The 15033-nt window shown below is 39.1% G+C and overlaps 1 pseudogene across 1 annotated transcript; it reads right to left on the reverse strand.

The window, feature by feature from the left end:
- Positions 1–41: 41 nt before the first annotated feature.
- LOC146718347 (trans-1,2-dihydrobenzene-1,2-diol dehydrogenase-like) lies at positions 42–9174 on the reverse strand (annotated as a pseudogene). The gene is made up of 7 exons (XR_014918780.1): positions 9085–9174; positions 4376–4487; positions 4135–4298; positions 2868–3112; positions 2170–2287; positions 1803–1960; positions 42–1416 (listed from the first exon to the last, which is right to left on the reverse strand). The product of XR_014918780.1 is annotated as a trans-1,2-dihydrobenzene-1,2-diol dehydrogenase-like (transcript).
- Between the last annotated feature and the right edge of the window lie 5859 nt (positions 9175–15033).

The raw sequence follows: 15033 nt of genomic DNA on the forward strand, positions 1-15033 counted from the left end.
ACCATTTTTTCTCTGATTATTTTATTTATAATACATTTTAAATGCAATATAGATTCTCTATTGTTAAAAGATCTTTTTAATGAGCAACTTTTAAGTCATATCTTACAACAAAAAGCCCCTAAAAAACCTTGCAATAAGGTTACATAGACAGACAGACAGACAGACAGACAGACAGACAGATAGATAGATAGATAGACAGATAGATAGATAGATAGATAGACAGATAGATAGATAGATAGATAGACAGATAGATAGATAGATAGATAGATAGATAGATAGATAGATAGATAGATAGATAGATACTTTACAGATATTTCATCTTGTTTGATTCTATTTACAGAAAGGAAGTTGTCAAATTTTATTCACAATAGAACACAGAAGAAAAACCATATGATAACAAGCTGGATGTTACCTCCCTTCTCTAGTCTGAAGGATATGATGTTCATGTTTTGTAATAATAATTTTGAAATTCTATTAATCTGACCATAGAGCAGTTTTGCACTTTGCTTCAGTCCATTTTGATGAACTTAGCCAAAGGAAAATGTCAGCATTTCTTCTTCTATTTCTGGATCATATGGCTTCTTTACCTGATAGAGCTTATAGAGCAGCAAACTGTGTTTACATAAAGTGATTTAGAAAAGTTTCTGAGCCCATGAAGTGACACTAATGAAAGAATCATGCTCATTAAAAAAAAATCCTGTCCTGCCTGGCAGCTTTTGCAATCAGAATTATGATCTGTAGGCACTGTTGTGCCAAACATGTAATAATAACGATAGAGTACAAATGCACAACGTATTGCCAACTGCCGCACCTGTAAGAAAAACAAATATACAAAACCTGGAACACAAACATTAAAAAACGCACAGGTACATAAATCAACAACCTTCTTGTGGAGTGTGTGAGTGTGAGAAAGATAAAGAGAGAGAGTGTCGAGTTTGAGTGTGCCTTTGTCACAAAATGTACTTGAAAATGGGGTAGGAAGCTGTCATAACACCCCCTGCCTGGTACCCGGCAGAAGATAGAGAAGGAATCAGTTATAGGGATAATTTCATATAGAAAAAAGTCATCTGTTGCTAAACCTGTCCTTTTCATGTGAATGTGAAGCAGAAAGCTTAGCTTAGCAGAGAAAGCTGTTAAACACTGTTGTGATATGCATTTTCTCTCGGTTTTAGATTTTAGGTTTTGTCAAACCACCCATTGCAAAATAAACCTGGCTATGTTGAACTTCCTTCATAGTACATCCCACTGCTTCTTCTGTTACATCTTAGTAGGATTTGGTCTGAAACAGCTCTGCTTGACAGTGGCTTCACTGGCTGTCTTGGTTAAAGACAACTCCCACTTGTTTCCTGATTTCAGCCATGATCTCTGACAGCAAGACAGAATCTGCCAGAGGCATCCGTGGGCTCTAATTAAGTCCTGCAAATGAAGAGAAGTTTTATCCAAATTCTGGCTTATGGACAGATGTTATATTTTAATAAGTGTAACTTATGTACATATCCATAATGAACTGCAATTTATGACAAGGCAGGAATATAAAGATTGTGTAAATTATTATTAGAAGTAAAAGTAACAGTACTGTAATATTCTGTGAGCTAAAGGACATTCCAAGCACTCATTACATTCAGTCATAATCTGATGAGTATAATTGGTGTATACTTCTACATTTTCATTTGTCGCCCTGAGAATGCAAGTGATTGTCTAAACCGCAGTGTCCTTCTTACAAACTCAGCTTTCCTTTGAAGCAGTGGTTTAGGCTGTCTCTTCAGAGAGAAATACACACATTTCCTTTTATCATGACCTACCTTTAAGCAGGCACTGCCTCACTTCTCCTGCCTCATAGCGCAGCCCGGCGCTGTTGGTAAAATTCAGAGGGAGACACGGCTCAGGCAGAGGGTACTCTGTTTCCTTGTCATTCACCACCAGTTTGGTGGGGCAGTGCATGGGGCCAAGAACCTGTACAGTGAAAAGGAAGCAAACTTTTGTTTCAGTCCCTCAATTTGCAAATTCATCAAATACAGTGATTCATCAAATACAGTGAGATCTATGTCTGAATATATTGGTTTAATTAAATGTGAAATTAATCATCAGTCAGCACAGTCTTTGCATGTCCCTGTAATTTCTTAATGAACTCAAATGGTCCTGCAAAGGACGAGCATAGCATACTTTAATGGACCCTTAGTGCCCGCAATGACAGCGTCATTTGGTAGTCGGGCTGCAATTGAAAAGGCACACAAGGCCATCCTCTTCCTGGAGAATTTCATCGTCACAACCACTGATTCATCCACTCCTGTTAAACATTCAAAAACATGAAATTATTGAAAGCATCAAACAAATTAGCATTAAAATGTTGTTTTAGACCTCTGCAGATGCAAATCTTTTTATTATATATTTAAACTGAGTTTGGAATTAGGTTTATTTATTAGTTTTTTTAAGAAGATAGTATACACAATGAAAGAAACTATTTTTTATTATTCAATAAATTGCCAAATGCCTTCCATGAAGAAAAGAAAATGCTTAATACATATATTATATGATGGTTTTGCACTAAGATATCCTTCAGTGAGACATGCAGTTACATATTCTCCTGCCAGTTTTACCGTATTACTGTATTCTCTGGGGGGATTTGGATTAGTGTGACATTTTAATGATAAGTCTTGGATTTTCTGCGTGAAATTCTGTCCTGGGGTGTTTACATTTTAGACAATTCATTTAAAAGTGATTCCTCTGTATCACACAAAGTGTGCTTCTCTTCCTCTATTTGTTTTTTTATGGCAAGGCTCAAGCGTGCGTTTGTGATTGCTGAAGCACGCCCTGTGGTAAATGATACTAACACACATCCTATTTCTCCCACATGATCTGAATCATACCTGAGTCAAGCAGCACCCCTGTGGCTTGGATGGACTCTGGCCTTTCACCATTGAACACCATCAACACAAACTGCAGGCAGTACATCCAGCAGAGCTCCTCCACCCAGCTCCTTCTGCTCTGAGCGAGGCACTTTGAGCCGAGGGGAGCCAAAGTAGGCTTTTACCAGCTTCACATCCCCAACCGCCTCCTCTGCCAGCAGCCTGCGCACCTCAGCATACACAGGGAAACAGCGGGACCAGATGGCCTATGAGGAAAAGGGCAGATCCAGATATTTTGATCCAGTCTCGCTACAGAACTAAATAGTTGAAACTGAAGTTTCACCTGAGCAGGCATTTATTATAAAGCTCCTCAGTTATATGACTGTTGTGGCAAATCTGTACTGTGAACAATAATTTTTCCTGTCAATAATGTAAAATAATAGGAATGGCAATTTCTTACAATCCATGTATATAATTTGACCATTGGGTTTCTTAGTGGTGTAAGCCAAAAACAAATACACAGTTGCATTTTATGTGGCTAACAGTTAATTTAGAAGAAGCAAGAACAGAAAAACATTGAAAGCTGCAGGTGTATTGTGCACGAAATGGGAATTAAAATGTGATCATCAAGCCAGGTGCAGATGTGTCTGGCTGTGGCCACAGGTTGCAATAGCAACCTGAATCCCATTCCATCTGAGCACAGATAATGTTAACTGCATGCCTGTGAGGCTGATAACCCTCAAATAATAATAAAAACAATAACATTTTCCAAACTGATTATTAACTTTTGCTGTGTTTTGGAAAGGCATTAGTTTAGTGACTTATATTTTCTTATTGCTGTTTTTACAACAGCTGCATGCATGACAATAATTCCTCTTTCAATTCAATTCAATTCAATTTTATTTATCACAACAACACTTGACTCAAAGTGCTTTCAATTGTAAGGCAAAGACCCTACAATAGTAGAGAAAAAAAACCCACCAATCATTTTACCCCCTATGAGCCATCTGCCATGTCCATGTCCAGACCATGTTGATCTGCATATTTGGAATTTTTTGTTGTAAAATTGAAAAATTATTGTACCTTTTTCCACTTTCTTAGTAAATTGTAAAAAAAAAAAAAGAGATTTAGAAGATTTAAGATAATTGCCTTCGGTTTCCTCCTGAAATGGACAATTCTTTCCTTATTCTGTGGCACTGTAAAAACTGACCCTTAAGTTACCACTACTGTTAGCAAGTGTCCTCAGGGCAAAGCTATAAATGACAGCACTTCATCCCTTCAGCCTTACCACCATCAGGAAGACATGGTTTTTCTTAGCTGTGGCAACGAGGTCTTTAACCTTTCTGGAGTTCATAGCAAAGGGTTTTTCACACAGCACATTTTTCCCAGCCTTGAGGAACAGCATGCCAACTCTCCAGTGTTCTGTATGCAGCATTCCCAGATATACAATGTCTGTGGGAACACAAGTTTTTCATCCAAACAATAAAACCGTCACACCCTTATCTCTAATTGTGCAGTCAGATTATTACCAATTTTTGGGTTATTGGCCAGCTCCTCATAGCTGCCATAGGCCTTAGGAATACAATGTTTCTGGGCAAAATCTTTGGCACGGTCAATACTCCTCGATGCAATGACTGCAATCTATGCATAACATTAGAAAAGGAAAGAAAAAGAACAACAAAACAAACTCAAACAAACGCACACACTGCACACCTGTTCAGTGTATAGGGGACACTCTGTGTGACAATGTTGTACCGAACTTCCTTTAATTGAGTACCCGATGATCTCCCGGAGGCAGAGTCTTAATGGCCACACTAAAATCATGGCTGATCTTTCCAGCTCCACAGAGTCCCCATCGAGTTGCCATGTTGACAAGTGACAAATGAGTAGGCTATAGTGTTGCTTCAGAGAAAAAAAAGCCTGCGCTATGACCTCTTGGAAATCCTGCAAATCGGGAGAAGACACCTACTAAACGAGACTGCCCTGTAAAAATAACTGCCTCTTAGCTTGTTAGCACAAGTCCATTTTTAGAAACAATACATACTTTTTGATATTAAGCGACTTCTAGCGGTGGTGCAAGAAAGGGGGTGGGAATAACGTGGAAAAAACCAAACATGGATTTCATCTGACCTGTCTTTTTAAAACTCTCGGCCATTACAAAGTATAGTTTTTCTTCACGTAGGAAAGATTCTCGCAATATTCATTAACAGTTTATTTTTGCTTCACATTATTGGGCGTATTGATATTTTTCTTAAAATCTTAAAACTGACGATAGATGTGTACTAAGACAGCAACGGTTACGCAACAGAACTTGCCCAAGATTCCGCTCATTTTTAAGATTTCATCACTATTAATGTAATCCCATGATATATATCAGCATATCACCACAAGAAACTGATATTAATTATTTTAGCGCATTAACCTTTTCAAAAATATATAAACAGTGTACAGAGTAGCGTGTCTCACTGTATCCATGGTAACATTATACTTACTGTTTCTTGTACGTGACATCTAAATCACGCCCATGAAATTCTAATATTCTTCTAATATTATTCTAATTCAATGTCATATGTCATAAATGAAATCAGGTATTATTATTATTGTTCATTTTCCCCCCAAGTAAAATAGCCTATGGTATATCATACGAGTGACCATAACGTGACCGATTACGCATGCGTAGCTGATGGGAGTTTCGGAACTTTCTTACCATACTTTGCGGATTTCTTGTCGTGTTACTCCAGATATACAACACTGTGTCAATAAAATGATGTAAGAAACTGATTTCAACAGCACGTCTAACCGCTGAATGATGAGGGAAATTTTTATGTTTGAATGACTGGGTAGATTTGTGAACAGTGGTTTGATAAAAGACATATCTGTTGTTCAGCAAATGGAAGTTTTCAGGGCCACCGTAAGGTCATGAGTTTCCCCACCTGGTTGCCATATTGGACACCGCTGATTGCGAGATTAAGTTCAACTCAGCAGCTACTGTACTCGGCCTCAGAGTGGCGACACAGCATACATGTGGACTTTATGACGTAACTTTTTAAGTTTGCCAGTATTTTTGCATCACAGTGGAGATATATGGAGATACGGGCATTGCAGTGTTATATAATATAGCTTTGAATCAATGAAAAGAAACAAAATGCTACAAAAGAAAAAAAAAGAAGGAATAAATAAATAAATATTAAAAACATTCATAAAAACAGTTTAAATGTTTTAGGATTACAAAAATGCAAAATCACCACATGAAGGTATTTAAAATACATTTGAAATAAAGGCAAAAGCTAAAAATGCAACAGCTATCTAAATTTTGAAGCCATATTGTTGCAGTATTGTTGAACGATACAGCGGATTGCTTCTGTTACATTTTTAGCAGCCATCCAGATATTTTCCAGAAAGTGCTGCCAACATTGGAACCAATAATGTGTCTTCTTAAAATTTATTGCATTTGTGGAATAAAAATAACACCATGCAGACGGAGTGGTATTAAAAACCGAATTCTAATATTAGCCATGAAAGGAGAGCATTTAAACCAATGTGCTTTTTTGTTCCAATTTCTTATCTCGTCTTACCCCACTAAGGGGAGCTCTTTGCCTTCAATCGATGTGTAATAACACTACATTGACTTTTATTTCCTTGCTTTATGTTTTGTGCTGACTAATGTTAAAAATTTGTCTTAATCAAGCTGCACTGGCATTTTTATTTTCCTTTGGATTGATAAAGTACCTATGATAATACTTGCAATATTTTTAATTTGTCTGTTATGTGTTTAGTTTGATGTAACTTTATTCTACTACAATTACATCAGTTGTAAATTAGTTGTATATTTTGCAGTCTAAACGTTGGTTCATGGCATAATAACTGCTCTAGTTATATCTTGAGCTACTGTTGATTTTAAAATGGAAAGCATCATTTATTTGTTTGTACGACATAAATCACTTGAGCTCACTTGTTTCTCAAAAAACAGGGGACATGTTAGAGCTGATATTTCTTACTACCTTGTTTAAAGCTGCATGTCACATTTATTTAGCCTATTTTAACTAAGACACACAGCACAGGATGTATAGAGAGATATGTATATAATTATATTATCCATTAATCAAATAATCAAAATCTATCATTTTGAATTTAAGGGGTAAATTTTATATCAGTGAAACATTCTTCAGTTTTTATCAGTCATGTGAGCCTATAAGGTTGAGACGAAGTATTAAATGAGCCATACCCTTCGCTGACTCATAAAAACCTTTCTAAGTCTTAACCTTGAAAATCAGACAGTGCAACCTATTTTTGAATCTATTTGTACACCGCTGCAAGGGTCAGACATGACAGAACACTTTGATTCAAATGTGCCACTCGAAGTCTCTTCTTCTCTCCAGCGGATGATATTTGAAATGAAACATGGCTTTCACAATCAGCCCTTTATTGGATTCATCAATCACACACCTCACAGTGACAGCTGAGTTTATCTTTAAAGGACTAGGACTTCATTACAGGATGGTGACACACAAGGCAGTTGCTCTATCTGTTTGCGTTGCGATTCATCTGGTTTAAATCATATTTTCAATCTCTCTGCTTAATCTGTGTAATACAAAATTTGGCAATGTTTCTCATGTAGTGTATTTCACGGTATTTACATAGTAGATCTGGGGTAGGATAACTATGTTTTGAGCTATCATGGGTCTATATTGAAGCTAAAAAGACTACACGGAGAGCAAACTGCCTAATAATGCAACCAACATTTACCTATTCCAAAAATTTACTGAGTCCTTCACAGCTGCCATGCTTTGTCACGTGGTGCTCTGATTGATCGGCTCATTCCAGCTGCCTCAAGCAACTCCTTCTGTTACATCTTAGTAGGATTTGGTCAGGTGAAACAACTCTGCTTGACAGTGGCTTCACTGGCTGTCTTGGTTAAAGACAACTCCCACTTGTTTCCTGATTTCAGCCATGATCTCTGTCAGCAAGACAGAATCTGCCAGAGGCATCCGTGGGCTCTAATTAAGTCCTGCAAATGAAGAGAAGTTTTATCCAAATTCTGGCTCATGGACAGATGTTAAATTATAATAAGTGTAAATTATGTACATATTTAGAATGAACTGTAATTTATGAGAAGGCAGGAATATAAAGATTATGTAAATTATTATTAGAAGTAAAAGTAACAGTACTGTAATATTCTGTGAGCTAAAGGACATTCCAAGCACTCATTACATTCAGTCATAATCTGATGAGTATAATTGGTGTATACTTCTACATTTTCATTTGTCGCCCTGAGAATGCAAGTGATTGTCTAAACCACAGTGTCCTTCTTACAAACTCAGCTTTCCTTTGAAGCAGTGGTTTAGGCTGTCTCTTCAGAGAGAAATACACACATTTCCTTTTATCATGACCTACCTTTAAGCAGGCACTGCCTCACTTCTCCTGCCTCATAGCGCAGCCTGGCGCAGTTGGTAAAATTCAGAGGGAGACACGGCTCAGGCAGAGGGTACTCTGTTTCCTTGTCATTCACCACCAGTTTGGTGGGGCAGTGCATGGGGCCAAGAACCTGTACAGTGAAAAGGAAGCAAACTTTTGTTTCAGTCCCTCAATTTGCAAATTCATCAAATACAGTGATTCATCAAATACAGTGAAATCTATGTCTGAATATATTGGTTTAATTAAATGTGAAATTAATCATCAGTCAGCACAGTCTTTGCATGTCCCTGTAATTTCTTAATGAACTCAAATGGTCCTGCAAAGGACGAGCATAGCATACTTTAATGGACCCTTAGTGCCCGCAATGACAGCGTCATTTGGTAGTCGGGCTGCAATTGAAAAGGCACACAAGGCCATCCTCTTCCTGGAGAATTTCATCGTCACAACCACTGATTCATCCACTCCTGTTAAACAGAGTAGGCTATAGTGTTGCTTCAGAGAAAAAAAAGCCTGCGCTATGACCTCTTGGAAATCCTGCAAATCGGGAGAAGACACCTACTAAACGAGACTGCCCTGTAAAAATAACTGCCTCTTAGCTTGTTAGCACAAGTCCATTTTTAGAAACAATACATACTTTTTGATATTAAGCGACTTCTAGCGGTGGTGCAAGAAAGGGGGTGGGAATAACGTGGAAAAAACCAAACTGTTATGCAATCTGTGCATAACAAGAAAAAAATGCACACACACCTTGCAGATCTATTTAGTTGAAAGGACATATCCTGTGTGACAGCGCAGCTGCACTGAGCTTGTTTATATTGCGTACCTGATGATCTCCAGGAGGCAGAGTCTTAATGGCCACACTGAAGTCATGGCTGATCTTTCCAGCTCCACAGAGTCCCCATCGAGTTGCCATGTTGAATTATATGGTAAGTGACAAATGAGTAGTGTGTTGCTTCAGTAAAGATCTCAGCTGCTGGCGAGATGTAACCTTGGAAAGTTTGCACGTTCAGAGGAAGGATCCCACTAAACTATTGTGCCTTTGTGATAGCAGATAGAAGGCTCCTGCATTACATGCTGGAGAGGTAGTGACTGTAACACACACATGCACACACACATACACGTATGCACACACACACACACACACACACACACATACACGTATGCACACACACGCACGCACGCACGCACACACACACACACACACACATACACGTATGCACACACACGCACGCACGCACGCACACACGCACACACACACACACACACACACCTTGCTGTTTTGCTACATTGTTGCTGATACAGGTCTTTCAATCCAGGTTGAAGTTGTTTGAACCGGTTGTGTCCAACAATCTGTAACATGGGGATCACCGGGGCCCATCATTAACATGAAGTAGTGCAGAGTTTAATGTGTATAGGCCAGGGTGAGGGATCACCTTGCCCATAGATCAGCAGTCTTCCACAGTACTTCAGGTCAAGTATCGGAACCAGGAGGTGCTTTGTTTTCCACTGGGAGAGAAACTGATTAACCTGAAATGGCTTGACAGCCACAGAGAAGCCAATGATTAAACCAGAGTCTTGTGGGGGTTGCTGGAATAAATAGATATGCTGGCTTCACAGAATGCTCATGGAGCCCAACGCAAGGTAATTTAACTGACCAGTAAGCTGAGCCAGGATGACTATGGAAAAGCATCAGCACACTTGCCCTTGAGCTAATAATTATCTATTTAGCCAGACAGGTGGTTGTGTAAACTTCCTGCAACATGCTGCCAGTAGAGGACACTATGTTGTCAGCAGAGATTACTTTCTTCGTCAAGCTCTGAGGATTTGGCAAGGCTTATCTAAGGAATTATCTACAGGTTTGCAAAATCAGGTGACTCATGCAAATGGACAATTTACTTTCAAAAGTATCGGCCAGGAGTCAATGGAGGTTACTGAGAACATCAAATCAGGTTAGCTGACAACTGTTTCAAATTCAACTTAAAAGTCCATCTTTTCCATTAATTCCTGTCATAAGTATATGATTTATTTTCCTGGAGGTACTGCATGCTGATTGGAATTCAGTGGAAGGCCAATCATCATGTCTGCAACATCCTCATTATAAAAGAAAAGGGAATTTTATCAATGGCCTCTCACTGGCTGCTTTCTTTTTGTATTTCACTTCCAAATGAATTCTGGGAGCTGTGTGCCGTTGTCATAACAACAAGGTATCAGCTGGGCAATTTGTATGCAAATGGCATTGGGCTTGGCCTGATATCCTTGCCTATACCAAAAGACCTGGTTGCCATGGGAATGCCCAACTCCTCCTTGAGTCACTTTTACATTTTTGGGGTAAAACACACATCCGCATTTCTTTAACGGGGTGATTCTGTGACATCACCACAGGTAATAAGAAAAGAGAGGTAGAAGTGTGATAGAGGAAGTGTAACCAGAATGGGAAAGTGCAAGTAGATTTTGAATTGGTGTGAAGCAATGAATTGGTTCCATGGTGTTTGACTCAGCTGCCAGCAGAAGGGCGCATAACGCAGAGGCTCAGGTGGTCAGAGAATGGTGCTTTGGTTGGGATTTGGACAGGTTCGCCCAACTGTATGCCACTTGGACTTTACCCAGTATCACCCTCAGGATGCATAAATGCCACCTCTTCGAGTAGAACGTGACAACTAGGTCATAGTGAATCATACTTTTGCTTTTAATGAAGCAAAAGCTAAAAAGTGGCCATCATATACTCTTCAGCCACATAAACTGAAATTGCATTTCTTAACCTGCTGTGGCTGGACTGGAAAGAGGCAGATGGTAAAGACAGCTGATTTGTCAAGTTATTCAGAAAACTGGCGTGCAGGAGGAAACCAGGAAACTCATTAATTCAGCACGGGCATGGCGATTGCCTTCCATTCGTATCACTTCTCACTCTCTTTATTTGATTAAGAATTCATGCATCATCTCTTGTCTGCATCGTTATTCCACTGAGACATGGAAGAATGACAGTCGATGGGTCATGTGACCAGTCACAAGTTTCCTTAGAGTGGGTGGAGAAACTTCCCTGTGAAGGTATTTGATCACAGCAGACAGCTTTGTTTCACACTTTGTCATATCATTTCATCTGTGTTGCTGTCAGGAACAACCTCTCCACCACCCAACCTCGCTGTAATACTAACAGCACAGAAGTATTAATTGAGTTTTTCTTGAATGATTGAATTATTTAGGCTTGCACGTGAAATATTTAAAATTTGTAAGACAAGCTGAATGAATCTTATCTGCTTTTTTCTTTTGTTTAACACTTAATTAATTTTAATTTAAGGTAACTTGTGAAAAGAGTAAATGCTACAGTGGGATTCTGCAAACCCGATTACCATTAAACTGCTTGATATTTCATCACCAACTTTAAGTAAAGGGGGGAAAGGAGCACAGAAAGTCACCCTAATCCTGTTTTGATTGAAGTAGATATGCAGAGGGCTTTTTACCCCCTCCTTCCTCCAGCTGGGAAAGTGAGAGCCATCTTGGTGATGCTTTTTTTTTTTCTTGTAGGGGAGAGTCGGGGGGTTGTACTGCAGCAGTTATGGGAGCCCCATCACTGCTTCATCTCTCTCTCAAGGTCACTGCAGAGGACGAGTGACAGGCTAGATGAGTGCCAGCCATTTTGAGGGGAGGTTAGGAGTTTGATGAATCTAGGAAGGGAGAGGGAGGTGTGCAACGAGGGGTAATAAGTCATTTTGTCAATGCTACTGCATGTTCTGATGTGTGGGCTAGACTTTTTTTTTTTTTACTAGAACAAGTGTGATAGAGGGGGAGTGAGACGAGCAAGCAAAAATGGGAGCCTTTGAGCCACCCAGCATTGTGCTGGCCCTTTGAGAGTCCTATCTTTGTCTGCCGCACAAACACACACAGGGAGGCTGAACTATGGAGCAAACGCCGACTGGACCAGAGCTGACTTACCAGCACATGATTTGGGTGTTAGTGTTGGTGAGGAGGGGAGGATGAAGACTAAATTCACACACACAAAGAGCTATTATCTCAAGTTTTCAATTTCAATCATCTTTCTTTGGGTTTTCATGTTTTTATTCCATTCAAATTCACATTTTCAATGGTGAGGTGCCTTATCTCCATATAAAATGATAATGAATATACTCAGCAGGCAGGTTATTATATGGCTGATAATTTTACATTATAGACTGCTCCAACAAAAATTACAGGAACACTTTTTTTCAGAATTTAGCATTAAATCAATTAGGCCTCAAACCCCAAAGTTGCACTAGTTTTGCATTTGGCTAGGGTCAGTGTCTCTATGGTAGCATGAGGAGAGGTTGCGCAGTTAGGCCAACACCTATGCTTTGCTGTGTCTCCCAGCACAGTGGTACCAGCATGGAGGAGATTTCACGAGACAAGCAGTTACTCTAGGACAGCTGGACAGGACTGTAGAAGGTCATGAAACCATCAGCAGGACCTATATTTGCTTATTTGTGCAAGAGGAACAGGTTGAGCACTGCCAGGGCCCTACATAGGCCCTCCAGTAGGCCACTGGTATGAATCTCTCTCACCAAACAATGAGAAACAGACTTAATTAGGGTGGCCTGAGGACCCGAGATCCCTAAGTGGGCCCTCTGCTTATTGCCCAGCAGCCTGAAGCCTTAATGGCGCTTACCATAGAATACTAGAATTGGCAGTTCCAACATATTATGCTGCCTATAATTAGTTTATCAATGAAGGCATGCACAAACCACTAAAGGCTAGGCAAAGGCACTGCTACCACTGACTAGATGCTACGCTAGCCTGACATAAATCCACTGGAACACCTCTGGGACATTATATTTTGATCCATCCAAAACTATCAGGTTGCACCCCAGACTGTCCAGGAGCTCAGTGATGCCCTGGTCCAGATCTGGAAGGAGAGCCCCAGAACACCATCTGCCCCGAAATTGACAGTGCATACATGGGGGCCATACAAACTACTGAGTGCGATTTTGAGTTTGAAATGAAATTTCATCAAAATGGACCAGCTTGCTGCCTCATTCTTTTACTTTGATTTTGGGGATGTCTTTGAATTCAGCCTCCTGTAGCTGATCATTTTCATTTCCATGAAATATTGTGGAATCCATCTATTCCTAACAAACTGTGCCGTGATGTTAATGAAGCATGATTTTTTTTCCCATTAGGATATGGTATGTTTTCAAAGTGGTCCTTTAATTTTTTTTTTTTTTGAGCACTGTATATGTAGTCACTGGTGCTTAGTTGTCTATTACACCAAATTTAGCACACTTACTGATATACTGACATAGTACTCAATCATAACCTCTGTCAAATCCTCTAATTTTAAACCCAAATTCAGTCTGAGGTAAATTTATTTTACAGTTGGACTATGCCATTGTTGTATGATATTTATTTAGTTAAAGAGTTCATCAAAATTTGAACTAAACCTGCAGGCAGACATACAAGGTAATTTTTCATGATTGCCAGTGCACAATTTCTTTTGCCATTTTTCTGCTACATTTGGACTTGAAACAATTGCTCTTGCCAAATAAAGTCCTTCAAGCCCATGATTGGTGAACGTTTATGTCTGTTTGAGTTATCGGTTCTGTTGTTCCAGTGGAGTTGTTACTGTCTCCATTAACTGCATAGTCAATCTAGGAAACATGACACAACACTCACTCACTTTGCTTTTTTTTTTTTTTTGTTACTGTATCTGTTTCCCTCAGACACACGTGCTATAAAGAACCGAAGTTGGGTCTCCACCTTGTATCAGCAAGATTGTGTGAGGTGATATGGACTGCATCACAGAGCCCCTTCTGAGGTGAGAGTGGTAGACATGGCTGGAACTGAGATATGGAGCAGATACTAACCTCTACCAACAAGCTGATAATACCTTAGAGTGTTTGAGGAATGTCCATTGTGGAGTGTGGATCTGTCACCCCCATGATGTTCTGCATGTCCAGTAGGACAGCTACACACACACAAAGCATTCTGCTGAGGTGAAAGTGCATGTGATCTCAGATAGCAAAGCCGTTTCTTATTGTGAAACCTAGTTATCACTATCGCCAGGTAGTCATGACAATGCAAAATCTAACTGCTGAACTATTGATAGGTGCACAACAGCATCCTCAGAGACTGTAGTTATTGAGAGCTTTTCTCAGAGGGACTTAAATACAGTGTAGAAATCCAAGTATCCATACCCATAATGACTTCAAAAGTAGCCTATCACTACAAACTATAAAAACTACACTCTTCATTAGTCAGATTTCTGTAAGGCTATAGCACTTTTACAAAAAGCAAATGGTAGAACTGTCTAAAGTATATGGAAATTAAAGTTATTCTCCTAACAAATCTTTAAGGCACTGACAAATGAATTATCAACTATTCATAAACCCATAAGTTACAACTCATTTATAATGTGCTACAAGCTAAAAATACAAAGGTTTTGAAGTCCAGCATGACAGGTTGAGAAATTATTTTTCTCAACCTAACCTTACCATGTGGAATTACCATATTACATTAACTATTTCAAAACAAAAGCAAACTAAGAGTACTCATAGTTACAACTCATTACAAATTAGTACCAACAAATTCTTGCTATTTTTTATGGTTTGCAATTCTTACCCTGAACATAATGGAAATGTACTTTAAGTAAATGATCTCTTTTTTTAAAATATATTTTTCAACATAACTTTACATCTAAATCTCTTTTTTTTTTAAATATAACTTTCTCTCTTTAATCCTCTTCCACCACATGACAGCATAACTGTTGACTGTGACCAATGTAGCTACTTCTCCCACCTTTTGATTT

The sequence above is a fragment of the Copadichromis virginalis genome, linkage group LG1 (genome assembly GCF_057382275.1).
Source record: "Copadichromis virginalis isolate Kocher_CV1m ecotype Utaka linkage group LG1, C_Virginalis_male_GT1.1, whole genome shotgun sequence".
NCBI classification, from domain to species: Eukaryota; Metazoa; Chordata; class Actinopteri; order Cichliformes; family Cichlidae; genus Copadichromis; species Copadichromis virginalis.